Source organism: Canis lupus, chromosome 36, assembly GCF_048164855.1.
Source record: "Canis lupus baileyi chromosome 36, mCanLup2.hap1, whole genome shotgun sequence".
In the NCBI taxonomy this organism is placed as follows: domain Eukaryota; kingdom Metazoa; phylum Chordata; class Mammalia; order Carnivora; family Canidae; genus Canis; species Canis lupus.
Window position 1 is genome coordinate 16,247,971 of NC_132873.1, and position 27,820 is coordinate 16,275,790.

Consider the following 27,820-nt stretch of genomic DNA (forward strand, 5'->3'; position numbering starts at 1 on the left):
GACCAAATTGTGTGCGTGTTAGGTGTGGTAGGCAGCTTCTAAGATGGCCCCAGTGATCTCTGCCTCCTGGGATCCATGCCCTTCTGTAATCCCCTCCGTGAGTGTGGGCTGGACTTAAACGGACTCACTTGTACTCATCTGGGATGTCCCGGCTGAGTTTTTATTTTTATTTTTAAATTTTTTTTTTAAGATTTTATTTATTTATTCTTGAGAGACAGAGAGGCAGAGACACAAGCAGAGGGAGGAGCAGGCCCCATGCAGGGAGCCGGTCGTGGGACTCCATCCCGGGACTCCAGGATCGGGCCCTGGGCTGCAGGCGGCGCTATACCGCTGAGCCCCCCGCCCCCGCTGAGTGTTTGAAAGTGGCTTCCATGTTGGGCGTTGTCTGGTTCTCGCCCTCGGGTCACCGCCTGCCATGTTGTGGGGATGCATAAGCAGCCTGTGGAAAGGACCTTGTGGTGAGGACGAGCACTACCTTCCAGCAACCACCGGAGTGAGCTGATGCTTTGGCCCCAAACTGGGTTGAGATGACCCCTACCTCTACACTTCTGGATCCCTGACCCCCGGAAACTGAGATATTAAATGTCTGTTGTCTTTAGCCATTAGGTTTTTGGCTATTTTGTCATGTAATAATAGACAAGCAGTCTGCTGTAGTCCTGACCTAGTGAAAGCAGACGGCAGGACGGCCTACATCCGACGGCTGATCCATGGGGGCGTACAGAGGCCTGACCTTCTAGACCCCCTGACCGGGTCAACTCCGAAGGGCTGGCTCAGCTCCGAAGCTCTGCGGGGAGCGCTGGGACCTGGGACCGTCACTGGGCCCGGCCTGCACTACGGCCTGCACTTCGGCTCCGCTTCGCTCTGCCCAGTCCTGCTTTCTTTCACTCCCTTACAGTGCTGACCTCCAGGGAACTCATTAATACAGTTGTGTACACTAAACTGTCCCAGAGTCCGCCACCTGAGGCATCCGTGACAGCCGCCCGGAGTATCCCGGATCCCAGATAGCTGCTCCAATTATCAGTCTCAGCCGGCAAGACGCGGGTGAGAGGCACGAATGGGGGACAAGCCGCTAGCATTGTATTGACGTGACTTGGACACTGCATCGTTTCTAGTCCAGTATCATAGGTAAGACAGCCACATTCACCTGCCAGAGAGGAGGCTGGGAAATGGGACTTCTAGGTGTGTAGCCACCTACCCAACTAAAACATTGTAAGAGAAGTGTTCTAGTTATTCTCTGCTGTGTAACAAACTACCCCAAAATTTAATGGTGTGAAACAACAACCGTCTTATTACGCTCATGAGATAATCCCATGAGTGCAGAATACAGAAAGGGCACAGCGGAGATGGGGGCGACTCCCTGTTCTGTAAGGCTGGAGCCTCAGCTGGATGCTGGAAGGCCAGGGGTTGACTCAGCGGCGGGCCGGAGCGGCTCGAGTGGGGACACCCAGCTCCCAGACAGCATCTCCGCTCACAAGCTTGGCTCCTGGGCCGGAATGGTTGAAAGACGGATCCAGAGGGGACGGTCTTCCAGAGCATCTACCTGTGGTCTATTCAGCAGGACAGTCCCAGGATAATTGTACTGGTAGGGCTTGCTCGGGGCTCAGAGAGCTAGACCAAGGAGGAAGCCGCAAGGTGTTTTAGGACAACCTTGGAAGTTACACAGCGTCACTTCCACTGTCCTTTATTGGCCAAGCCAGTCTCAGAGCCCACCCAGATTCAAGGGGAGGAAGCATGGGGGGACACTGCATGGGGGGAGTGTCAAAGAATTTAAAACCACCGCAAGGGTAGAGATTGGGGGACAATCAGTTCCTGCGAAAGGCCCTATATCTGTACCACAGCAATGAAGAGGGAGACACAGAGGAAAAAAGAGAGACCACTAACAACTACAAAAGTCTCTTTTCTTTTTAAATTATTTTTTAATTATTATTATTTAGAGAGGGGGAGTGAGGGAGAGGGAGAGGAAGAGAATGTGGGGTAGCAGGAGAGGGAGAGAGAGAGAAAAAATATATATATATATTTTTAATTTTTCCCCTTTTAGAAAGAGAGATGGGTGGGAGGGAGAGGGAGAGAGAATCCCAAGCAGCCTCCACAGCCAGCACGGAGTCTGACACGAGGCTCCATCTCACAACCCTGAGATCACAACCTGAGCTGAAATCAAGAGGCAGAAGCTTAACCGGCTGAGTCACCCAGGTGCCCCAAACGAAGTTTCTATAACATACCAATTAATCTGTAGCTATTTTCTAATTACCACATCCACAACTCCCCTGCTTTGTATCCAGTATAGAGTGGCTAAGTCCCCTATCATATAGAGGATAGAGTTGAGGCCCTTTCCTTGGGCTCAAATTTTTTAAGCTTTCAAATATAACTCAAGGACCTTCGCATAGGGAACTGAAATGTTTTTTTTGTTTGTTTGCTTGTTTTTGTGGGATGAAAGCTATTTATAGGAGGAAATGAGTCTTTGTTAGGGTGTTTACAGATTCTCCAGCCTGGGTTGCTATACATTGGGTAACTGTTGAGTCCAAACAAAGTAGTGTTCCTCAAGTAACATATTTACCATCACAGTTTGAGTACCATAGTGGGACCCAAACTAGTTCTCTAGAGTCTTCCATTCATTTCCATTTTACAGGATTTACCATATTATTCAGCAGGATAAGTAACCTCCCTGCCAAACAATGTACTGAACATTATTAATATATAATTCTTTTTCTGAATTAAAAAAAAGTTTTTTAATCACAAGGGAAAAACTAGGACAGGAACTAGGCCTATTGAGATCTTTACTCTTCCAAGACTTTAGGATTTTCCTCATGTTCTTACGAGTAGGGTGACCTTGCCCCATTGCTCTAGAACAGAAGCATCTACTTTGCTGTTGGGCAGTCCTGGGATAATGGTGGAAATCTAAACGGAGCAGTAAAGCATGACTCAATTTCATTAATCTCAATTTCTCCTGTCAAGAAGAATAAAGGCCACAATTTTTTTTTTTTTTTTGCTTCTTTCTTTCTTTTCTTTCCTTTTCTTTTTTTTAGGATTTTATTTATTCATGAGAGACACAGAAACAAGGACCTGTTTCTATTTCTTTTTTAAGACTAGGAGCAACCTGGTCTTGATCCGAGGTGCAATATTACGTGGATAAAGTTAAATAATAGGATAATACATGCCTTCCTGTAGCTCCACAAACCCCAAACAATTCCCATAAAGCATGAAGTGGACATGGATTGTTTGCTTAGTAGCAGGAACTAAACAGCCACATCGCTGCGTGGGATTGGGCTTGTTTTGTACCTGCAAACCCGGAGGGAATGAGGAGGGAAGGGTAGTGTACCCCTGGGCAGCAGTTTGTTACAAGGAGATGCCATGTGGTCCTTACTCCTTTCACTCTATCTCTAGTGCTCTACCCAATATTTCCCTCTCATATCATCCCACTCAGACATGAGGTACATTTTTTACCGGTTCAGATTTATCATTGTCCTCCCATGTACTCTGCACCTCTTCTTCACCGTGACTCAATATACAAAATGTGTTGCAGTTTGGTAAAACCAGAATGATTTATCATCCAAAACTGGACTATGAGGACAAATAACTTGTAAGGGAATAGCTTTAGGAACCTGTGGTGCACTATATAAATTAATCAATGGCCAGAAAAGAGATACCTAATCAATTTTAATAATATATTTGAGTCTTGAAAATCTACATTTTTTTTAAGATTTATTTATTTATTTTTTATTTTTTTTAAGATTTATTTATTTGACAGAGAGAGAGAACACAAGCAGGGGGAATGGCAGAGGTGGGGTGAGAGGGAGAAGCAAGCAGGCTCCCCGCTAAGCAGGGAGCCCAATATGGGACTCGATCCCAGGACTCTGGGATCATGACCTGAGCTGAAGGTAGACGTTTAACTGACTGAGGCACTCAAGTACCCTGAGAATCCACATCTCATTCCACTGTGAACTTTTTTTTAATTTTTATTTATTTATGATAGTCACAGAGAGAGAGAGAGAGAGAGGCAGAGACACAGGCAGAGGGAGAAGCAGGCTCCATGCACCAGGAGCCCGACGTGGGATTCGATCCCGGGTCTCCAGGATCACGCCCTGGGCCAAAGGCAGGCGCCAAACCATTGTGCCACCCAGGGATCCCCACTGTGAACTTTTCGATTGGGATTGATTCTTCCATTCATGTTTTATGGTTTAATTCATTAAGTCCTTGTACAAGAAAAGCACTTTTAAGAAGGAAAATGAAAAAGTAAATTAAAAATTAAAAAAAAATTTTTTTAATTAAAAAAAAGAAGGAAAATGAAAAACACCCTAAGTGGGTGGGAAACCATTCTGTTAGGTGAACCACCAAAGAGATTATTAGGGGCTTCTATGCTTTTAACAGCTTCCTGCTAATATTCGTAGTAGCTTGACAAATAAGGCTACTAGGCAAGGGCTGTGCCGATTCAGTTTTATTCCCTGGGTGGCACCCAACATGCTCTGTTTTTAAAAATTATTATTATTTTTTTACAATTTTATTTATTTGAGAGAGAGAGTGCGAGAGCACAGTGAGGGGAGGAGAAGAAGCAGACTCCCCGCTGAACAGGTAGCCTGACTCGGGGCTCCATCCCAGGACCCCAAGATCATGACCTGAGCTGAAGGCAGATGCCTGACCAACTGACCACCCAGGTGCCCTCCAACACGCTCTATACATTTGAACATCTTGATGTTAACTCAAGTTATTATGCCCAATCCTCAAGGTTGAGTAGAACAAGTCAACTGCTCACCCCTGGGAATAATAGGTACTTTTCCCCAGGCACAAAGATATATGATTAGGGCACTGGGCAAGATTTTCCTGAATTGGCCCATCTGCCCAGAAGAGGTCATTCCTTTCCCCGTGTGAGCACCTTGCTCCCAGAGAGTTCTGTAGACTCACCCACTGACTCAGCATGATTGCAAACAATAAATGGTTGAGAAATTATTGTCCCTGCTAAGAGTTTCTGATGCAGTAAAGCACATGGATGCAGTCAGTGACCAAAAAGATACCAGATCTCAATTTCTGATAGGGCCCATGGTTCTTTCCCTGAACGCATTCACAAAGCATAGACATCACAAGTGTTGGCTACCCTTTTCTCTCCTCACACTCCTGCTGCTCCAAAACCTTTCGTCTTCCTTCCCCAAAACTCCCAAATAGTTTTTCTACCAGAGTTCAAAGAATTTGCTCCTTGTTCTTCAATATATATGCACCAAGTTTAGCCAAGTTAAGTTTAGCCAGATTTTTTTCTTGGGCATCGGAAGGAGGGAGACTGAATTGGCAGAGGTTATACTTTCTGGTTAAGTAGAGTACACAGTGCACACCTTTTCAAACAGTTGCCTAATGTTCCACTGTGTACCTCTACCAAAATTTATCCCAATTCTCTATCAGTAACAACTAAAATGTATTGAGCATATGCTGCGGCTTAGGCATGGTTCTAACTATCACAGCCCAGTGACAGATTCTGTTCTTAGCTCCACTTTACAGATGGGTAGACCAAAAGCACGGTGGGGTAATTTGTCCATGATCACACAGCTAGTAAGCTGTGGAGCTGGGACTGGAATCCAAGCAATTCTTAGCCACTATGCTCTATGCTTCCCTATCAATGGGGTAGATGCTCCAGATTTTTTAAGTTACAGATCATGAGGTAATGAATATCCTTGTACATAAATATTTGCATACTTTTCTAAGTATATCAGTAAGGACAAATTCCTTGAAATGACATTACGGGGTCAAAGAGCAGCACATTTTTCTTTGAACAGAAAATATTTCTCCTCCAAACTTATCATTTGTTTTGGGGAGGCAGCATTTTATCAGAGGCAACAAGCCACTCTTTCACTATATTTAGAATTTTAGTAGCAAAAATACTAGAAAGTCATCCTAGTACTAAAGCTGAGGGAGTATTAACTCGGTGGTCCTTTCCTCATATCCTTTGTTATTTTTTTAATATATATATTTTAAAGATTCTATTTATTTATTCATGAGAGACAGAGAGAGAGAGAGAGGCAGAGACACAGGCAGAGGGAGAAGCAGGCTCCATGCAGAGAGTCTGACGTGGAACTCGATCCCGGGTCTCCAGGATCACGTCCTGGGCCAAAGGCAGGCGCTGAACCGCTGAGCCACCCAGGCTGCCCCCTTTCTGTTATTTGATTAGGGAGTGCAGACAGATAAACTGAAAGCCAAGCCAAGGAGCCTGGACTAGGGCCTGGGTCATGGTAGTTCAGGGATTGAATTAAATGACTAGGTCTTTGACTTTTTTTTTTTAATCTGTAAAATGGGGATTTTAAGTACTACCTCCTTTATATCCCACCTTTGATGTAAAGACATAGCTATGAATGTATATGTTTAAACGTGATCACTAAGAACGCTTGTAATGGAGGGATACCCATCTGGAACCAGGGAAAGAAGTGTGGAGCCAAATAGGGAACTGAGATCTGGTATCTTTTTGATCACTAAATGTGTACATGTGCTTTACTCATACATGTGCATCAGAAACCCTGGGAGAGACAATAATTTCTCAGCCACTTCGTGTGTGTCACCATCTGTGTCTTAGTATACTTCCAGCAGCTAGGCTCAATATAAACATTTTATAAATACATTAATGAACAAAGTTTTCAAGGCTGCTCCTTTAGTTTTCCAAAGCTAAGACTAATATCCTCTCTCAAAAAAATAATTTTTAGCACTTTGTTTTTCCCCGAAATAATGAGTATCTTATGTCTTCTTTAGAGAACTATGTTCATAACATGGCTTAAGGTCTTAAAATTTGATCTTGGGTAACTAATAAACAAATCACCCAGAAGAGAACCTGAAGTTATCTAGTTTGTCAAATGTTGAGTAACTGCCTTTCTATAAATTTGGAAAATACAGAAATGTAGAAAAACAATCCATTTATTGATTAGTAACCATTACACCCTATAATTTATTGGGCCTAGGGGATCCCTGGGTGGCTCAGCGGTTTAGCGCCACCTCCCGCCCAGGGTGTGATCCTAGAGTCCTGGGATCGGGTCCTGCGTTGGGCGGCCTGCTTCTGTCTCTGCCTGTGTCTCTGCCTCTCTCTGTGTGTGTGTCTCTCATGAATAAATAAATAAGATCTTAAAAAAAATCTAAATTCAATCTATTTCCCACTTTCCAACATATATATTTTTCTTTTCTCTGTTTTTTTTTTTTTTAAGATTTTATTTATTTATTCATGAGAAAGACACAGGCAGAGGGAGAAGCAAGCTCCCTGTGGCGAGCCGGATGCAGGACTCGATTCCAGGACTCCGGGATCATGCCTTGAGGCAGACGTTCAACCACTGAGCAACCAAGGCATCCCTCTTTTTCTTTCTTTCTTTCTTTTTCCTTTTCTTTTTCTTTTTTCTTTATAATCTCCACACCCAAATGGGGCTCGAATTCAGGACCCTGAGATGAAGAGTCACATGCTCTTCTGACTGAGCCAGTCAGGTACCCCTAGAATTATATATAGATTTAAACTTGGTTGGGAAATATCTATGAATTTCAACATGAAAATATTTTAGTCTTGAGTGTTCTGGGATAGAAAAACTACATATTTTTATGAATGACATTTATGCATACTCAAATATAGAAATTAAATAAACATGTAAAACATTCTGATCAGGTGTGAATAGAATATATTTTTAAGAATCTATCACTAGGCAGCCAAATTTTATTTACTGAAGAGTTTCCTTTCAGGATTTTGCCAGGAACTGGAAAAATAATATTGTTTTAGTCTGTTTGGGTTGCTATAACAAAATACCGCAGACTGGATAGCTTATAAACAGATTTATTTTTCACAGTTCCAGAGCCTGGAAGTTCCACCATTAGGGTGCCAGCATGGTCAGGTTCTGGTGAAGGCCCTTTCCAGGTTGCAGACGGCCACCTCTTGCTCTGCCTCACAGGATAGAAGGGAGTAGGGAGCTTCTGAGGTCTCTTTCGTAAAAGCACTAGTCCCATTCATGAAAGCCCCATCCTCATAACATAAGCACCTCCCAAAGGCCCTGCCTCCTAAATCATCACACTGGGCATTGGGATGTCAACATATGAATTTTGAAGGGGCGCAAACATTCAAATCATAACAAATACCTAAATTCACAGTAGTCCTCCTCAGTTATGGGAAAGTAATCGCCAATGGCAAAACAGATGCTAGTATATAGTTCTACTCTACTCTGAATAACTGTGCTGGGAGCTATATTCTCTCTGAGTCATGGTATCAAAGAGACAATAAACTCAATGATGAACTTAAGTTGGCCAGGTCCCAGCTTCTAGCGATTGTATGTGTACCCAACAGGTCTATGATTTATTTACTAAGTCTCTGTAGCATTGGGACTGTTCCTAAAATTTCTGTTCACTCTATGTATCACAATCCATTAAGATTATAATTTTTCAACTATATTCCAAAGTTGAGAAAATTAATCAACTTATGACAAGGATTCGGAGCAATCATTATATCCAACACTATTTACTGAGTGGAGACACCATGTAATATTGTACACACTGACTTGTATGTTTAGGGAGAAAGTTCTGGAATCAGTTTCCCAGATTTAAATCCTGGCTCTACCACTTACCAACTATGTCATCTCTATCACTATTACCAGCTGAAATAGGGATGATAATGATAACACCCGCCTCATAGAATTAACTAATATGTGTAAAGCACAAAGCATGAGTAAGTTCTTGGTGTTAGTTGTTACTTCCTCCTTTATTTTTTTTTTAAGATTTTATTTATTTATTCATAGACACACACACACACACACACACACACAGACACAGAGGCAGAGACACAGGCAGAGGGAGAAGCGGGCTCCATGCAGGGAGCCTGACGTGCGACTCGATCCCGGGTCTCCAGGATCACACCCCGGGCTGAAGGCAGCGCTAAACCGCTGCGCCACTGGGGCTGCCCTTACTTCCTCCTTTAAAAAAAAAATATGGAAAATGTATACCTAGGGGTGCCTGGCTGGCTCATTTGGTAGAGCAACCAACTCTTGATCTTGGAGTTGTAAGTTTGAGCCCCACATTGGGTGTAGAGAGGACTTAAAAATAAAATGTGTATCCAGAAACCTGTGATTTTAGTGTGCAACCAATCTATAGTTTGGTACTAGAATAGAAAGCATTATGGCTTTTTCCACATCATACTTTACATCAAAAATTTTACTTCTAGTCAGTTTGAAAGTAATAAGAATGGGAAAACCTAGGCAGCCTGGGTGGCTTAGCGGTTTAGCGCTGCCTTCAGCCCAGGGTGTGATCCTGGAGACCCGGGATCCAGTCCCACATTGGGCTCCCTGCATGGAGCCTGCTTCTCCCTCTGCCTGTGTCTCTGCCTCTTTCTCGCTCTCTCTGGTCTCTCATGAATAAATAAAATCTTAAAAAAAAAAATAAAAAAAGAATGGGCAAACCTTGGCTTTAGAAATAACCTTTTAGACAGAAAATAAGTATATAAACATTAGATATTTGAATTACTCCTTGAGGTTTAGCTACTAAAAGCAATATCAAAAAAAAAAAAAAAAGCAATAATCCCCTATTTTGAATCCTGATTTATTTCATGCCCAGTAATAATAGTCATCATTAATATCTAATGCAGTATATTGCACAGTCAGGTACTCAAACATTTGCTCAATAAATTAATGAATAAAAAGTAAATTCACAGTTATAGCTGAGAGTATGAAGAGAACATTTAATTTTTTTTTTCATTTAGCTCTAGCAATGTAATTCCTAGCCAGCAAAGTGCACACAGTTTATATAAATCAAGCTGTTTGGTCCAGAGAGTAATGCATCATGGGAAATTATAATCACTGCTTTTACAACTGGGTATGATCCTGTGAAATTCTGTCTGTGCTCTTGGTGAGAAAGGAAGGAGGAGGACAGACAGATCAGAAGGACAGATGGATCAATCCTGCTGGAGAACAAATCAAAACCAATGTTCTACTAATGGAAGATTACTGACATTTACTTTTATGAAGGACTTAGAGAAGTTTGCAAACATACTGCGATTTTTAAAAAGATGACTTACTGAGTTATGAAGAAAAAAGTAAAAAAGGACCTGTTATTAAAAAGATATTTTCCTTGGGGCACCTGGGTGGCTCAGCCAGTTAAGCGTCCAACTCTTGATTTTGGCTCAGGTCATGGTCTTGGGGTTGTGAGATCAAGCCCTGTGCTGGGTGTCTGGGTGTCAGGCTCCATCCACCCTGAGCATAGAGCTTCTTTGAGATTCTCTCTCTCTTTCCCTCTGCTCCCCACCCCCACCCCCTCAAAAAAGACATTTGCCTTTTGCCTGATGAATGTGGACTGGTTGTCCCATTAGTTCATATATACTATTAGTCTAAATATATTCTGTGGTAGACTGAATAATGGCCCCCAAATATGTACATGTCTTCATTCCTTGAATACACAAATGTTACCCTACATGGCAAAACAGATTTTGTAGATATGATTAAGTTAAGGATCTTGAGTTGGGGAGATTATTCTAGATTATCTGGATGGGGACAACGCAATCAAAAGGATCCTAGTAAGAGCGAAGCAGGAGGACAAAAGTCAGAGGAGACTGGAAGACACTGTGCTACTGGTTTTAAAGATGTAGGAGGGGATCATGAGTCAAGGAATGCAAGTAGTACCTTCTAGAAACTGCAAAAGGCAAAGGAACAGCTAGCTTGTCCCCTGGAGTGTCCAAAGGAATGCAACCCTGCTGATAGCTTAATTTCAGCCCAATAAAACCCATTTAGGACTTCTGACCCGCGAAACTGTAAGATAATAAACTGTGTTGTGTTAAGTCACTAAATTTGTAGCACTTTGTTAGGACAGCACGTTTCCATTAATACATTCATTAATCTGCACCTAACCTATGGAGACACTAATTTGAAATCAACAGGAAAGAGCTTTACTTCTAGTTCTCTTGGATTACAGCCGGAACTATCCTAGGAAAAGTGATTTATTTTAGGTTAGGGGTAGGAAAAAAGATAAGATGAATCGAGAGAGCATCTTTTGGTATCAGAAAGTGGAGAATTCAAAGAAAAAAGAAAGAAAGAAAGAAAGAAAGAAGAAAGAAAGAAAGAAAGAAAGAAAGAAAGAAAGAAAGAAAGAAAGAAGAAAGAAAGAAAGAGAAAGAAAGAAGGAAAGAAAGAAAGAGAATTGCTCAAGGAAATTTCTTTCAAGGAAAGAAAGAAAGTGGAGAATTGCTCAAAAAGGATTGGGGGTAGATCAAAAGGGTACAGATACTAACCTGAAAAAGCTACCTATGGCTAAAGTTCCAGCAAGTTGAACAACAAAATAACGATGGATTATAACTCCCCAAATGAAATATATGTACTTATGTGTCTACAATGAAATAAATAAATAGACACATGAAGAATGGACAATTCCATTGAATTATGTTGAAATTAATATGGGAAAAGGGTGCCTGGGTGGCTCATCGGTAAAGTGTCTGCCTTCAGCTCAGGTCATGATCCTGGGGTCCTCGGATGGGGCCCTGACCCTGTCGTGGTCAGGCTCCCTGCCCAGTAGAGTCTGCTTTTGCCTCTCCCTCTGCCCCTACCCCCACCTCATGCACATTCTCTTGCAAATAAATAAAATCTTTAAAAAGAATGAATATGGGAAAGTTTGAGGAAGAGCAGACTATTTGCAGTGCTCAAAGTATGCCTCCCAAAATACATTTTAATTACACGCGAAATACAGTACATCTACAGTGGAGAAGCCCAGAAGACACCAGCTTAACCAAGTAATCAAGATTAATAATCACTAGTGTGGCAAGCAGTATTCTAAGATGCCAGCTCATTCCCTCTGTCCTCCTTACCTTTGTTTTTGTCTTTAAAGATTTTATTTATTTATTTGAAAGAGAGAGAGAGTGCACAGGCAGGGGGTAGGGGCAGAGGGAGGGGAAGAAGCAGGATCCTGGATCAACAATCCCATGACCTGGGCCGAAGGGAGATGTTCAACTGACAGAGCCCCCCGGGCACCCCTGTCCTCTCTTCCTTTGATATATATGCTTTGCACCCAGGCTGTGAATATAATGGATCTTAATCCTGTAATTAGGTTATATGATGTGACAGTCGATTTACGAATGGGAGATTATCAGTTCAGGACCTAATCATAAGGGCCTTTAAACCTGGGCCTAGGAGTCAGAGTTTGGAGGTGTGACAGGGATTGTCTGGGAGCTTCCCCTCTCCCCCTGTAGATGGAGGTGCCATACAACTAGAATGTGAGAGGGGCCTCCAGGGAAGGGAATGACCCCTGCCTGCCAGACAGCCAGAAAAGAGTTGGGTCCTATAATCAAGAAACCAAAGTCAGCTAACAGCCTGAACGGGCTGGCAAGAGGACTACCAGTTCCAAATGTGAACGCGACTCAGCCAACACCTTCATTTCAGCCTTATAAGACCCTGAGCAGAGAGCCCAGCCACACTCTGCCTGGACCTCTCACCTCTAGGAACCTCGAGATAATACATGGGTGGTGTTTCACGGTGCTGGGTCTGTGGTGATTTACTCCAACAGCAGAAGAAAACGATACAACCAGCCGTAACACATCTTAACATCACACCCCTGATAGGGTGCTCTGAAAAGGACACATCACGTCTGCCAAAACTACATTACCTCTTCTGATCATGAGAAAACCTAAGAGAAATCCAAATTGAGAGACATTCTACAAAATGACTGACCACTACTCTTCAAAACGGTCAAGGTCATGAGAGAAAAAAAGACTGAGTGGAGTGGAAAAGGGACATTAGTGGTAAACTGATGAAATCTGAATAAAGTCTGTAGTTTAGTGATAACAACAACAAAATAAAACACCTGGACCTAGCTATTTCCTTCTAGAACTGGGCTAGTCTATGTAACCATAAGCAATTTACTTGCTAGAACTTGGTTTTTCCAATTGTTAGGAAACACGAAAAGCATATTTATAATGGGACTTTAAGATGCTGAGCTGAGGAGGGCCTGGATGGCTCAGTCGGTTGAACATCTGCCTTGGGTTCAGGTCGTGATCTCAGGGTCCTGGGATCAAGTCCTGCCTCGGGCTCCCTGCTCAGTGGGGAGCTGCTCTCCCTCTCCTGCTTGCTCTCTCTGTCAAATAAATAAAATCTCTCAAAAAAAAAAAAAAATTCTTAGCTGAAATAGTAACAGTCATGTTGCTTTTTATTTGTTTTTAAGTAATTCTATTTTCTTTTAACATAGCTTAATTTTGGAAGAGTTGGTGTGTTTTGGAAGACAGTATGCTTCAATATTGTAATGATTTTGATGCAATATTACAAATTAATGAAAGCAAATACAATTTTTGTTTTAGAGAGAGGGTGTGTGCACGGGAGTTGGGGGGGAGGGGGAGAGGGAGAGAGAGAATCTGAAATCAAGAGACAGATGCTTAACCAACTGAGCCAGCCAGGTGCCCCTAAACCAAATACTATTAATGAATATAATCCAAAAATGAAAATCTGGACAGCTTAGTACACTGTGGAGGCTTTTTGTGGCTGTTGCTTTAAGGTTTGCTTTTTTCTTTTACTTCAAATTAAGGAGTTGGCATAAACAAATACACAAAATCTTTTTGCGGTTCAAATGAATATTAGGTGATGGGAAGTGGGGTAACTGGATGATGGGCATTAAGGAGGTCATGTGATGTAATGAGCACTGCATGTTTTTATTTATTTATTTATTTATTTATTTATTTATTTATTTATTTATTTATGATAGTTACACACAGAGAGAGAGAGAGAGAGGCAGAGACATAGGCAGAGGGAGAAGCAGGCTCCATACACGGGGAGGCTGACGTGGGATTCGATCCCGGGTCTCCAGGATCGTTTCCCGGGCCAAAGGCAGGCGCTAAACAGCTGCACCACCCAGGGATCCCAAGCACTGCGTGTTATATAAGACTGATGAGGGGGATCCCTGGGTGGCTCAGCAGTTTAGCGCCTGCCTTTGGCCCAGGGGGTGATCCTGGAGTGCTGGGATCAAGTCCCACGTCGGGCTCCCTGTATGGAGCCTGCTTCTCCCTCTGTGTCTCTGCCTCTCTCTCTCTGTGTCTCTCATGAATAAATAAATAAAACCTTTAAAAGAAAAAAAAAAAAAGACTGATGAATCACTGAACTCTACCTCTGAAACTAATACATTTTATGTTTATCAATCGGATTTAAATTTAAAAAACACTAGGTGTTATTGCAAAAACCAAATAAAGGAATTAACATTTCAGAAATTTTCTGAACTCAAGTTAGGATAAAGAGAGGGGAGCAAAGAAAGATTCAGTAACACACCATTCAAACAGTTTGATTCAGAAAAGATAGAAGCCTGGGGCAGCTGGGTGGTTCAGTAAGTTAAGCGGCTGCCTTTGGCTCAGGTCATGATGCCAGGGTCCCAGGATCCAGTCCCACACTGGGCTCCCTGCTCAGCGGGGAGCCTACTTCTCCCTTTGCCCCTACCTCTGCTTGTGCTTTCTCTCTTAAATAAATAAAATCTTAAAAAAAAAAAGAGGGAATCTTCCAATTGAAAGAAATAAAGGATAAATGGCCTGCAAAGACTATTTAAGTGAGCTACATGATACTAAGTATCATGAGTCTCTTTCCCTACAATTTTTTCTGTTAGCTTTATTTCAGAGAGATGGACACCTAATGTAAGGACTGAATGATAATTTATCACATCATCAGCAATCACTGTGTAGAATATTCTAAACTTTGCTGCTTATACATTTTAGGTACATAATTCTTCCCTCCTTCCTCCACAGACAGAAACATAATGCTTACCATTTCTAGCTCAAGACTGGCTTAACGGCCTCCTCTGAGGTTAATGTTAACATCGTTCTGGACAGAGTAACAGGAAGCATCTGGGTATCTTACCACAAACTGAGATGATCCCTTCTTTCGCCATTTGAAGTACAAATTCTGTTGGTATTAAATTACTTAATTCCTTCTGCTTTATTCATTAATACATTAAAACATTCAGATATATAAAACATCATAAAAGCTCTGGGAAAACCAAAATGATTTATGACTATGTAAACATTTATTTTGTCCTTCCCAGTTGGTCAATATTGATTTTTTTCTATTTACTTATTTTTAAAGTTTTAATTTTAATTCCAGTTACTTAACATATAGTTATATTAGTTTCAGGTGCACAATACAGTGATTCAACCCTTCCAGACATCAGCCAGTGCTTATGACAAGTCCACTCCTTAACCCCTGTCACCTATCTCACCCATTCACCTCACCCTCTCCCCATGAAAGCTATTCTTACAAATCTTTTGTTTTTATTTCTAGAACCATCTATGGCTACAGGAAAATTCAGGGAATAATGTCAGTCAATTAACAGCTGCCACGTTACCTAGGGGAGCAGATGGTATAATTGATCATGTCCTACAAAACGGGGGAAGGGAATACTTAAAAACAGTTCCTCAAATATGCCACAGAGTTTCCACACAAAAGGCAATAATGAAAACCATATTTTTCTCTTGTATGTTTGGTTTTACTTCAGGTGATATTCTTAGACTGTATTTTTTATTTTTAACCTGTAGGTTTTTCAATATTAAGTGACATTAGTCATTTAAAAAGAGAGTTTACATACAGATTAGTCATTTAAAAAGAGTTTTTAGCAATAAAAAATGTACAACAAGGGGCAGCTGGGTGGTTCAGTGGCTGAGCATCTATCTGCCTTTGGCTCAGGTCATGATCCCAGGGTCCTGGGATCGAGTCCTGCATCAGGCTCTCCACAGTGAGCCTGCTTCTCCCTCTGCTTACGTCTTTTGCCTCTCTCTGCCTCTCATGAATAAATAAAATCTTAAAGGGGCAGCCAGGGTGGCTCAGCGGTTTAGCGCCGCCTTTGGCCCAGGGCACCATCCCGGAGTCCCCGGATCGAGTCCCACATCGGGCTCCCTGCATGGAGCCTGCTTCTCCCTCTGCCTGTGTCTCTGCCTCTCTGTCTCTGTGTCTCTCATGAATAAATAAATAAAATCTTTAAGAAAAAAATAAAAAATAAAAAAATAAAAAAAAATAAAATCTTAAAGAAAAAAAAAGAATGTACAACAGAAATAACCCAGCAGAAAAATGTAGCATACTTAGCACCACTCCCAGATTTTTTAGCTAGACTATAATAATGGACAATTGGAATATAATCCTTAAGGGTGACTGGCATAGTTAGAATTGTACAGATACTATTTTACTCATCACCTTGGACTCTGAGATTGACAGATAGTCCACATATGCTTTCTTAGTACCCTTCTCATTTAACCTATTGACTAACTCTATCTTTATTATACAATTGTCTCAAAGCCATTGAACTGGTGAAGAATTCAAAATCTCAAATATTAATTTAATAAATATGGTGCATATTTTGTGGCAAACACTGTTCTAGATGCTTAGTGAACAAAATTTTTAAAAAAAGAAAAGGAGGGGTGCCTGGTTGGCTCAGCTGGTAAAGCATCTGACTTTTGATCTCCAGGTCATGAGTTCAAGCCCCATGTTGGATGTGAAGCCTAGTTTAAAAAAAAATAATAAAATTTAAAAATTTTTTTAAAGATTTTATTTATTTATTCATGAGAGACACACAGAGAGAGGCAGAGACACAGGCAGAGGGAGAAGCAGACTCCCCACAGAAAGTCCGATGTGGGACTCAATCCTGGGACCTCGGGATCATGACCTGAGCCAAAGGCAGAAACTCAACCACTGAGCTACCAGGCACCCTAAAATTTTTTTTAAAAGGGGGAGGGAATACCCTAGCTTTCATGGAACATAAGTGTATGTTCTCCCAGTGTGGAGCTCAACACAAGGCTTGAATTCCTGACTCTGAGATCAAGACCTGAGCTGAGATCAGGAGCCACCCAGGCACCGCAGAACTTACATTTTTTAAGTGGGATCTGTATAAAATAAAACATCTCCAAAACAGTAATTCTTTTCTCTCTTGCCAGACAGAAGCCACTTGAGGGAAGAGGCTACTGTTTCCCCAATATCCTAATCATAGTGCCTCGCACACCATGATTCATAGGTACTCCTTGAATAATTAAATAGCAGAAGATCCTTTTTACTTAAATATAAATAATAGTTCTTCATAGCCTGTCGTATCCGTTCGAATTTTTCAGCTTGCCTTTCAAAGTCCCCTTAATTGGGCCCTGCCCTATGTCTTTTCAGCACACAATTTGTTGTACTACAGAGAAGATATACTCACTCCTGCTTTATTTACCATATGCCACTTCCTCTGCCCCAGGCAACTAAAAACCTTCTCCATTTATTTTATTTTTAAATATTCTATTTACCTATTTTTTTTTTTTTCTATTTACCTATTTTACAGAGAGAGAAAACAAGCAGGTGGAGCAACAGAGGAAGAGGGAAAAGCAGGCTTCTCGCCAAGCAGGGAGCCTGACTCAGGGCTCGATCCCAAGACTCCTGGGTCATGATCTGAGCAGAAAGCACTCTTAACCCACTGAACCACCCACGTGCCCCTAAAACCTTCTCCATTGAGATTCAACAAACACTGATCTAGGGTCTTCTGTGTGCCAGGGCTGTGCTAGAGATTTCCATATATCTTCTTGGATCTACATAAGCGTACTCTCACATTCTAGGGAGAGAAAGACTTGGCTCTGAGATCTGAGAGTGGCCCAGCTACTATGAGGCAGGCCTGAACTTCGACAACAATCTGGAGCACCTTTCGCTCCTTGCTCTGCCCCTTTGGTTCCCTATTATGAGCCCTTGCTTGTTCTCCTGGGCTTCCCTGATCATACCTACCTTTGCAGCTAGATTATAAGCTCCCTGTGCCCAACTGGGTACCATATTTTACTACCCTACAGAGCCTGAGTGCCATGCCCAGCAAGCACTCAGTAAATACTTCACTAATTGAAGGAAGGCTAACCAATTTGGGCTGAGTATCCTATTTTCATAACCTTTGCAATAAAATCCATCTTTTTTTTTCTTTAAAAATTTCATTTCTAAGTAATCTGTACATTCAACGTGGGGCTTGAACTCACAACCCCAAGATCAAGAGTCACATGCTCTATGAAGGAACTAGCCTGATACCCAACAAATTCCATCTTTCAAATTAAGTTTCACAGGGTCAGAACTTGCTGTGTGAAAAAACAGCAACTTTTTTCCTTTTAGTTTTAAATACCTCACTTGAGATTTTAGTTATCTCTGGCTTACAGGTAAACAACTTAAAGTTCAGCTCATCTTCCTTCACTGCCTTTCATCACAACCCTGTTCAGTTTATTTTCCAAGCATGGAGGTCCTAGTGTTTCCAGGTTTTCTATCCTTCTTGGACCACACAATGGCCTCTTCACGTGGTCATGAGTTCCAACATGGTAAAACTGCACAGCAACTTGCATTTTCATGAGATAACCTAGCCAGTGTCATGTGTTCTCATCAGCCAGTAGATGTGTCCTCAACATGTTTAGCTTGGCCAGCAGTTGAGAAAAAAATAAGAAACTTAGTATTTTTAAGCCTAGTGGTCTCAAGTTCCTCCCGGGTTCCACCTCTCCCTACAGTCTTCACCCCGGTCAGTTTGGACCTTTATCCTATATGTCAAGTGTAAACAACGAGAGGACAGGGCCTGTCTGCTTCACTTTTTAACCATTGCAGGACCCTACAAATTTCAGCCTGATTAATACATAGCAGTAGTAGCTCTTCAACTTCTTGTCCCAATCCACTGTAAAGATACATATATCTGTATCTCATAACTGAAAAGAACTGTTTCATGAAATAAACTTTGACCACAATGACTCTGGATATTTTCTATTCTCTAGTATTCTATTCTTTAGTAGGTCATTAGCTGCAAAGTTGATTTCCTAAGTTCCCTGTTTCAAACACAACATGCCACAGAGGTTGAGGTCAGTTCTCTTGGCACTGCATCACCTAGTACAAGAAGACCCCTGTGATCATTTTCCGTTAGGGTCAAGTGCTAGGGAAATGCTTAGCAGTCTGGCACATAGCTGAGTGAATACATGTTTGTGGCTTTGTGTTGACTGAGACTGTTCCTACTGTGAAAATATATACTTCAATCACATTTTTAAAAATTAAACTTTCATTTCATCAAAAGTACTAATAACTTTTTTTTAGTACTAAGAACTTCAAAGAGAAATCTCACACAAATCCTCCAAGAAAATAGTCAATATGTAAATAGGGTTTTAATTAACATATCTGTTCCTCAATACTTTGGAAATCGATTCTAGAGCAAAGCCCCTTTTCAGTTTTTTTTTTTTTTAAAGGTTTTATTTATTTATTCATGAGAGACACACAGAGAGAGGCAGAGATTCAAGCAGAGGGAGTAGCAGGCTCCATGCAGGGAGCCTGATGTGGGACTTGATCCCGGGTCTCCAGGATCATGCCCTGGGCTGAAGGTGGCACTAAACTGCTGAACCACCCCGGCTGCCCTGTTTTCAGTTTTCTAATTAAAGTCCTACTTTGATTCCAGTCACTTTCTATAAATTCAGGGAAAAGAAATAGAAATATTCAGTGAATGGAGTGGCTGTTAGGTGTCAGGTAGTATACTACATATGGTCCTCTAAGTCACCTTATTCAAGCAGTAGTCTTAAGAATGAGGGCACTGAGGCCTGAGAATTTAGGGAACTTGCCTGTTTGTATAGCTAGTGAATAAATATTAGCTACGGGATTCACACATGGTTTTCTAAACCCCACACTTTAACCTAACACTGTGTTTGCATTTTAAAACAATGAACTAATACCTGTCTGATAAAACTGCTAGTTGGAAATGTTGTATGTGTCAAACATCCACTATTTCCTTTGTGGGGTTGCTCTTTTTGGAGATATTTCATAATCTGGGGTGTCTCAGTGATGTCTGGTCGGTCAGGCATCCGACTCTTGGTTTGGGCTCAGGTTGTGATCTCAGCGTCATGAGATTGAGCCCCTTATTAGGCTCTGGGCTCAGCATGGAGTTGGCTGAAGATTCTCTCTCCCTTTCCCTCTGCCCCTAAACGCTAAGCTCTCTCTCTCAAATAAAATAAGTAAATCTTGGGATGCCTGGGTAGCTCAGTGGTTGAGCGTCTGCCTTCAACTCTGATTGTAACCCTGGTGTCCCGGGATCCAGTTCTGCATCAGGCTCCCTGCGAGAAGCCTGCTTCTCCCTCTGCTTATGTCTCTGCCTCTCTCTGTGTGTCTGTCATGAAAAAATCAATAAAATCTTTAAGAAAAAAAAAAGTAAATCATTAAACAAAAAGATATTTTATAATCTTTTTATGCTTATCAGAAAAATCTTTGTTAAATACCTCCTATGGAAACTTTTTTTTTTTTAAAGGATTTTACTTATTCATGAAAGACACGAGAGAGAGGCAGAGACACAGGCAGAGGGAGAGAAGCAGGCTCCCACACAGTGTGCCCCAAGTAGGACTTGATCCAGGTACCCCGGGATCATGCCCTGAACCAAACACTCAACCACTGATCCACCCAGGTGCCCCCCTCATATTGAAACTTAAATGCATCTCATTCTTTAGAATGGTTAATGAATGAGGGTTTAACTAGTCACAATATTCTGTTGTGCATTCTGTGGGTACTCTTCCTGTACCCCATTTTATATTTAACACCTTGATTAAATCTGAAGGACACACCAAAATCTCAGCTAAACCTAGAATTCTTTATTGTAGACTGTCAACTATGTGGGTATTCAAAACTATCTCGAGGGGCACCCACCTGGCTCAGTAGGTAAAGCATGAAACTCTTGATCGTGGCGTTGTAAGTTCCAGCTCCATGATGGGTGTAGAGATTACTTAAAAATAAAATCTTAAAAACAAAACTATCTGGAAAAAAAAAATCAATGGACTGTTTCTGTTGTAATGTAGATATTTGGTATGCCATAATCTTAGTCTCCTTTCATCTTTTTCTGTGTTGAGGTCAACTTGTGACTAGTGCTGCTAAGCCCACTGTCTTGGTAGTGTTTCAAAACAAAACAAAAAACAAAACCCGCACTCCCTGACCTTGAGCCATACTGCCTGTAAGGTGTTTAATGGCAAGCAACCAAAAAGGGCAGTTAACCTTTACATAACACTTATTACCTGCCGTGGGTCTCACAGGCACTATAACACTGAATCTTAGGACAATACAGTAAGGTAGGTACTATTATTACTTTCATTTTGACAAATGAGGAAACTGAGAGGTTAAATAGCTTGCCCAGGCTCACACTACCAAAGAAAGTGGTAAAGCCAATTTCCTAAACCAGATGGCCTTGACTGGAGATTAAGCTCCTAACCACTTCACGCTCTTTTGCACAGAAGGAACAGGCATGGAGACAAATAAGCAAACTCCCCCTAAAGAACCTAGAAAACAATGCATTAAATTAAGAATAAGGTCACTGTAGACTCAGGTTGGCACCAGAAGGCTTTTGGGGTAAGATTTTGAGGAAGGCATCAAAGCAGAGTGGGAATAGGGGCATCAAGACAAGAATGGCCATGGCTTGCTGTGTGGGGCAAAAAACCAGCCTCAGCCTAATAGAAGGATGAGGTTGGATAATTTTTAGTACAATCTTTTTTTTTTCTTTTAAGATTTTATTTATCTATTCATGAGAGACACACAGAGAGAGGTAGAGAGATGGGCAGAAGGAGAAGCAGGCTTCCCGTGGGGAGCCTGATGCAGGACTCGATCCCAGGATCCCGGGATCCCGACCTGAGCCAAAGACAGACGCTCAACCACTGAACCACCCAAGCGTCCCAATTTTTAGTGGAATCTTATTTGAAGTAAATAATAATAAAATAAAATAATAAAATGAAATGCAAATACCTACTTGTAAGCTCACATAGCACCCAAACATGTATAAAATAAACACTATATAGTTAAGGTAAAAAGTACAATTTTTGGTTACGGAGGTCTTCCCTCCTGGTGTACAACTGGCCTTACCCTTTAATAATTAATCAGCTTATTTTCCTCACCTGAATTTGAATCAAGCTACTTGAGTTGTGTTAATAGTAATTTCTTATTGGGGTGCCTGGGTGGCACAGCTGGAGAAGAGCCTGACTCTTGGTTTCGGCTCAGGTCAGAATCTCATGGGTCCTGAGATGCAGCTCCAAGTGGGGAATCCGCACTCAGCTGAGAGTCTGCTCCAGATTCTCTTCCCTGCATCCCATCCCACCCGCGCCTCTCACGCTCTCTAAAATAAATAAATATTTTTTAAAAAATAGTAACTGTTTAATTGAATGAAAGAATCTCCCCCTTTTCCCCCACCCTTACTACTGAATTCTGGTGGTCTCTAACAAATATATGGCAAAGATGTTACAGTACAGGAAGTCCAGGGTTACTAATGAACATGTTCCAGAACATCACTGTCCATTAGCTGTTTCGAACCTGGAATTTATTTTCCCACGGACATAGTGGTTAAGTTCCCAGTGGGTCTACATAAGCTCCCTTAACCAGGAATGCAGCAGAAATGAACACTGTAATCTTTGTGTTGACCTCTGCCTGTTATTCTGAGGGCTCTATGGATTTCTCTTCTTACTACAAGGTCTTAGCTAACAACCACTTTGAGGACAGTTTTTCATTGTGAATTATAGAAAAGGCTGACAATCATTTATAATTCTAACGTAAATCCAATCATTCATACTGCTTTTGGGTGCTTCCTTTTACTAATCATTACTTAAAATGCAACTTCAGTTAGAGTTGTTTTCCTTAACGTAGGTTAATAGTCTATAGACCACCCCCAGAATGCCGACAGCCGAGGCTAGGAGGTTACATTCTTCTGCCTATGGCATGATAAGGTGGCTAAATGGCACCAGGGACACGTCTTGCCCCTGCTGCTGCCGGTGACCAACAGGGTCCTGGAAGGTATCTTTTGGACCTTGTGGGAATTAAAAAAGAAACAAACAAAAAACCCCAAGATTTTCGTGGTTTCTGGCTTGGCATCAGGTAGTAATTCTCAGGTACCCTGGGTTAGGTGTTAGGACTTGAGAGATTACCTGATCATGTGTGTTTTGACTACAGTTGAATCCATATTACAGAAATTTCATACTTAAATCATCTAAAGCCATGTTGTGGACGTCTGCCAAACATGCTGGTCTCAGAAACATTTTCTTACAGGGCACAGTAACCACAATAAAACCAAATCTTTGTTTCAGATAGATATATTACCAACAAATGTTTCCAAAACAGAAATGCTTAAAGTGAAAAAAAAAAAAATTGTGTCTATGGCCATTGTAATAGTATGGTTTTAAAAAAAACTTTTAGGCTCTGTACACACGCCCTACTTCTACCTTTTCCTCCTTGGGAATTTTCACACCGGTAGGGACTTCTGATGTGACTTTAGAGTCTGTCTTTAGAAATGTTATGATAAATATCTATATAATTAGGGAAGGTTTATATCCATACCCTTTTTCCCCCACAAAAACCCCATGTATAATTTGTATAACCACGTCTGCTGTCAGGGTTTTGTTTTGTTTTTTTTTAGATTTTATTTATTTATTCATGAGAGATACATGGAAAGAGGCAGAGACATACGCAGAGGGAGAAGCAGCAGGCTCCTTGGAGGGAGCCCAACTCAGGACTCCATCCTAGGACCTCGTATTCACACCCTGAGCCGAAGGCAGATGCTCAACCACTGAGGCACCCAGGTGCCCCAGTCAGTGACTTTTTAAACACTTAATGATTCTGTCAGCAAACATTTGTCAACAAAGGCATGGTTTTATTGCTTAAAGACATCTAATACATTAAACATGCATAAATCTTTCATTTAAATTTACAGTCTATGAATGAGATGTTTTAAGGCTATAGGTGGTGTTTCCTTAATAACTTCACTATAAGTGTTCATAATAGGTGGTTAATTTTTACAATAATAATTAATACCAAAATGCAGATCAGTGAAAGATTCTAATATAGCAAAAACATTAAGGCAAACATTTCCTGTTTCAACTAAAGGCCAAACTGCTTGTGAAATTAAGACACAGTAACAGAATGAATGAAACACTACGGCTTCAAGTATCATTTCAGTAAAACTCAATTGACAATTTGCATTCCTCAAAAGAACAGAGACCTAGTTACTAGACCTCAGCAAGGTGAGACAGGCCATTGGTTGCCACTAATGAAGGGAGCTCCCATTGCTGGCTACTCAAAATTTGGTTTTGGCATAGAGCATGAGGCAGGAATTTAGCATTTCCAGATAGAGCTGTGATAGGCACCTCGGAAATTCTAAAGCACAAGAATTTGAAATCTTTTTTAGAAAGTTTTAAAGCCAAGGTCTACGCCCCTTGAAATGTAGACAGTTCTCCTAACTGTATTTAAATGAAGAAAGGAGGAGGAGGGGGCAGCCCAGGTGGCTCAGCCGTTTAGCGCCACCTTCGGCCCAGGTTGAGATTCTGGAGACCTGGGGTGGAGTCCCATGTGGGAGCCTGCTTCTCCCTCTCCCTCTGTCTCTGCCTCTCTCTCTCTCTCTCTCTCTGTGTGTCTCTCATGAATAAATAAATAAAATATAAAAAAAAAAAAAGGAGGAGGAGGAGAAAAAGGAGGGAGCTCTTGCGGGTATTAAATGAGAGCACAGATATGAAGTGTTTGGCAAGGTTACCAAAATGCAGTAGGGGCTCAATAATATTAGCCAAATTTGAGTACTGGGAATTTTACTAGGCAAAAAATCGGTTTATTTAAGATTAATTATGGCAGTAGTTTGTTGTTTTTTTAAAAGATTCAACTTATTTATTTGAGAGAGAGAGAGAGAGGCAGACTCCTTGCTGAACAGGGAGCCTGAGTTGGGGCTCGATCCCAGGACCCTGAGATCATGATTTGAGCCAAAGTCCCCCACTTAACTGACTGAGCCACCCACGAACCCTAGTTGTCAGTAGTTTTGTTACCATTTGCAGCTTCTAGGAATTATGGAGACCCAGCACCTAATAGGAGTTTAATGATCGACTAAAATACTGACCAATCAAATTCACCAATATTGCAAATATAGTGAGACTTCTTCTTGGTTAGGCTGTAATTCCCCAAATCTGGGTTATTTAGCTCAACTGGTGGATAAACATGATGGATTATAGCCATATACACACCAAGCTTTATAGAGAGAAAAACACTGACATGCTAAGATTATGCATCATATCCCATATCCCTATCATGCAAATAAGTTTGCGGGACACAACAGGGATTGCAGAAAAGGGTGCAGTCAGCTTAAAGTGAACACATCTTAATTTCTTGAAAAATGCAAAGCATACCTATAAAGTCACATCATATAGAAGAACAAGTTTGAAACACGTTTTTCAAGTCTACTGGAGTTCTGCGTTAAGGGAAGTAATTTCCTTGTTGGACCAACGTGCTTGATCTCCAAATGTTTTTTCAAAAACTCGTAGATAGGCAGCCCGGGTGGCTCAGCGGTTTAGCGCCACCTTCAGCCCCGGGACTGATCCTGGAGACCCAGGATCGAGTCCTCCCTGCATGGAGCCTGCTTCTCCCTCTGCCTCTCTCTCTCTATCTCTGTGTGTGTGTCTCTCATGAATAAATAAATAAAATCTCTTAAAAAGAATCCTGAACTTAAAAAAAAAATGTAGATAGAACACAACTTCACAGTTGAGGTTTCCAAGACGACAGGAATCCGTTTTCTTTCATTACTTTAGATTTTTCTACTAAGGAAACAACAACAAAGAAGACCTCTAAAGAAAACCCAACCTACTCAGGTACTATATTCAAATTTAGATGATAAAGATGGGGGTCAACATGAAAGTAATAAATATCTGATATATGCAGTATCTGAACTCACTTTAACATTATGGGAACTTCCAAATCTGGAAGCTCAAAAAAGAAATATTTTTAAGTGGAGTCACCAACTGATGACTAAGTGCTTTGCAATACATTTTAAATAAGAGAAATGAAATATTCTGCTGATTCAAGGCACAAATTTGACAAATCCATTCCCACTGGGCTAGCCAACATATGTCAGAAAAAAGTTAACTTTTAGTCCAAGATTTGATTCATCATTCCCTATAGAACATCCAAAAAGATCCTCTGGTCACTTTCTAGTATTCTTCTCTTTTATTGCAAAAATAGAAAAGCATCTCTGTAATAATTTCTTCTCCTCCAATAATAAGAGTTCTATGGGAATTGTTGCAGGGGGCGGCACTGGTCTTCTCTCACCTGCCTCAGTTTTGTGTGACTTTGATCCCACTAAGCTTAGCTCATTAAAAAAAAAGTAGACCCGTGACATCCCCTGCAACATCTTAAAAGTAATTTATATAGGCTGGAAGCACGCTGGGAGTCACCAACTAACAACACAGCAACTCCAACAGAAAGAGTTTTCTCCGTCTGCGACACAGAAAGTGGACAGCAACATGTGCGATGCACCCAAGATCCAGGGAATCCAACTAGGAAACCCAGTATCGGGATCTAACCAGCACATTTTTCTTAATAAAAGCAATTCTAAAGAAAGTCTAAAGCTGTCTTTCACATCTATTTCCAGTTTTACCTTTCTTCCTGGGTAGACCATCACAGAATCAGAATCATTTCCAGGACCGTGGTCAGAGATGCTTCGGTCCTATTTAACCTCTCCCGTGATCTCTGCCTCGGTGGGCACTGTGCAAGACCAACAGCTGTATCCTGCCTTCCTGGAACACTTAATAGGCTTGATTCCCATTGCTTTGAGAAAAGGGAGACAAAAGAAGGCACCCCTTAACCATGGTCTTTTATGCCATCTCAGTGTTGAGGCCAACACCTAATACCCATTTTCCTACACAAGGCAACCTGTAAATAGGTAAAAACACACAGACAGACGAAGTGGCTAGTGCAAATGTATAAACTGACCCCTACCTCCCCCCCCCCCCCCCCCCCACAGACATAGAACTTGGCTCTGCAATGGAGAAAAAAATCATGGTCAGTTAGCCTGGAAAAATAAAATTAAAATTAAAACCCCACTGCCAACGACATAGACCCCCCCCCAAATTTTTTTTTTAAAATAGAAAATAGAAAAACAATAATCACCGGAAAACCTGTGTCTTGTAAAGATTTCTTTCCAGCAGAAGATGCAGAAACATCCCCCCTCTCCCCCCGGTGGTGCAAAGGAAAGGGTTTTTCTCAAGCACCCCCGGGTCTTCCCCGCTCCCCCCGCCCCAGGCGCCGGTGTAGACGGCCGGTGTGGACGGTTTTCCGGAGATGAGAAGTCGAGATGTGTACTTTATCGGGAGCGGGTGCACTTTTCCCCCCGGCCCCCCTTTGCTCGGCCTCCAAGATGGTAGGAAAGTTGTCGTTTCGGAGGCCGAGGAGCGGCTCTCTGGTGTTATGTCCTCGCAGTGCCTGTAGTGGTGCTGTAGGAGGCTGCCGCCTCTTCTAGTGCGGCCCCGGCAGCCCTGCCTTCTTGGCTGCAGAGTATATTCAGGGATTTCCCCTTAATAATCACCGACCCCGGGAGCACTTTTGAGTTTCCAAAATAAAAATATGATCCTCACCCCTCTTGCCTGACCGGGAAAGGCTCCCGCCGGAGCCCAGGGGGGAGCAGCAGCAGCGGCAGCCGAGCCTCCCGGTCCATCGCCAGCGCCTCTCACTCCGATCTGTCAGCCCGGCCGAGGGAAAAAGGGGGGAAGGAGGAGAAGAGAAAAAAAAAAAAAAAAAAAAAAAAAAAAAAAGCAGCTGAAAGGTAAGCAGAGGCGGCCCGAGGCCCGGCCCACATCCCCGGGCTCCCGTAGGGCGGCGGGCAGGGCCGCGCGGGCAGGGCGGGCGGCGAGCGCGCTTACGTGAGGCCGGGGATCCGCCGGCCCGCGTCAGGCCCCGGGCAGAGGATGAAAGGGTGAGAGGGGCCGGCGCCGGGGCGGCGGGGCGGCTGGGGCGCGGGGGGCGCGGGGGGCGGCCCCGCGGGGCCGGGGGGCGGCCGGGGCCCGGGCGGGCGGCGCGGCCTGCGCGGGCCGGGGTGTGTGTGGGGGGTGCGCCGGGGCGGGGGGTGGCGGCGGCCGGCTAGGCCTCGGGCGGCCGGGCCCCTC

The 27,820-nt window shown here is 42.3% G+C and overlaps 1 protein-coding gene and 1 long non-coding RNA gene across 5 annotated transcripts in view; one reads left to right on the plus strand and one right to left on the minus strand.

Annotated features, from left to right (window-relative positions):
- Positions 1-142: 142 nt before the first annotated feature.
- Positions 143-27,686, minus strand: LOC140625741 (uncharacterized). Of its 2 annotated transcripts, XR_012025068.1 has the most exons (4): positions 27,578-27,686; positions 27,293-27,394; positions 26,317-27,205; positions 143-439 (listed from the first exon to the last, which is right to left on the minus strand). It is a non-coding gene; the product is annotated as an uncharacterized lncRNA (long non-coding RNA). The 2 variants fall into 2 exon arrangements; XR_012025067.1 differs by having other exon boundaries at positions 26,317-27,394.
- INO80D (INO80 complex subunit D) overlaps positions 27,304-27,820 on the plus strand; it is a 67,282-nt gene continuing 66,765 nt past the window's right edge. The window contains exon 1 of one of the 3 annotated variants that reach the window (XM_072813277.1): positions 27,304-27,480. The gene's annotated coding sequence lies outside the window, so the exon portion shown is untranslated. Of the gene's footprint in view, positions 27,481-27,507; positions 27,631-27,820 lie in introns of those variants that run through there. The other 2 variants (XM_072813274.1, XM_072813275.1) reach the window with 2 other exon arrangements.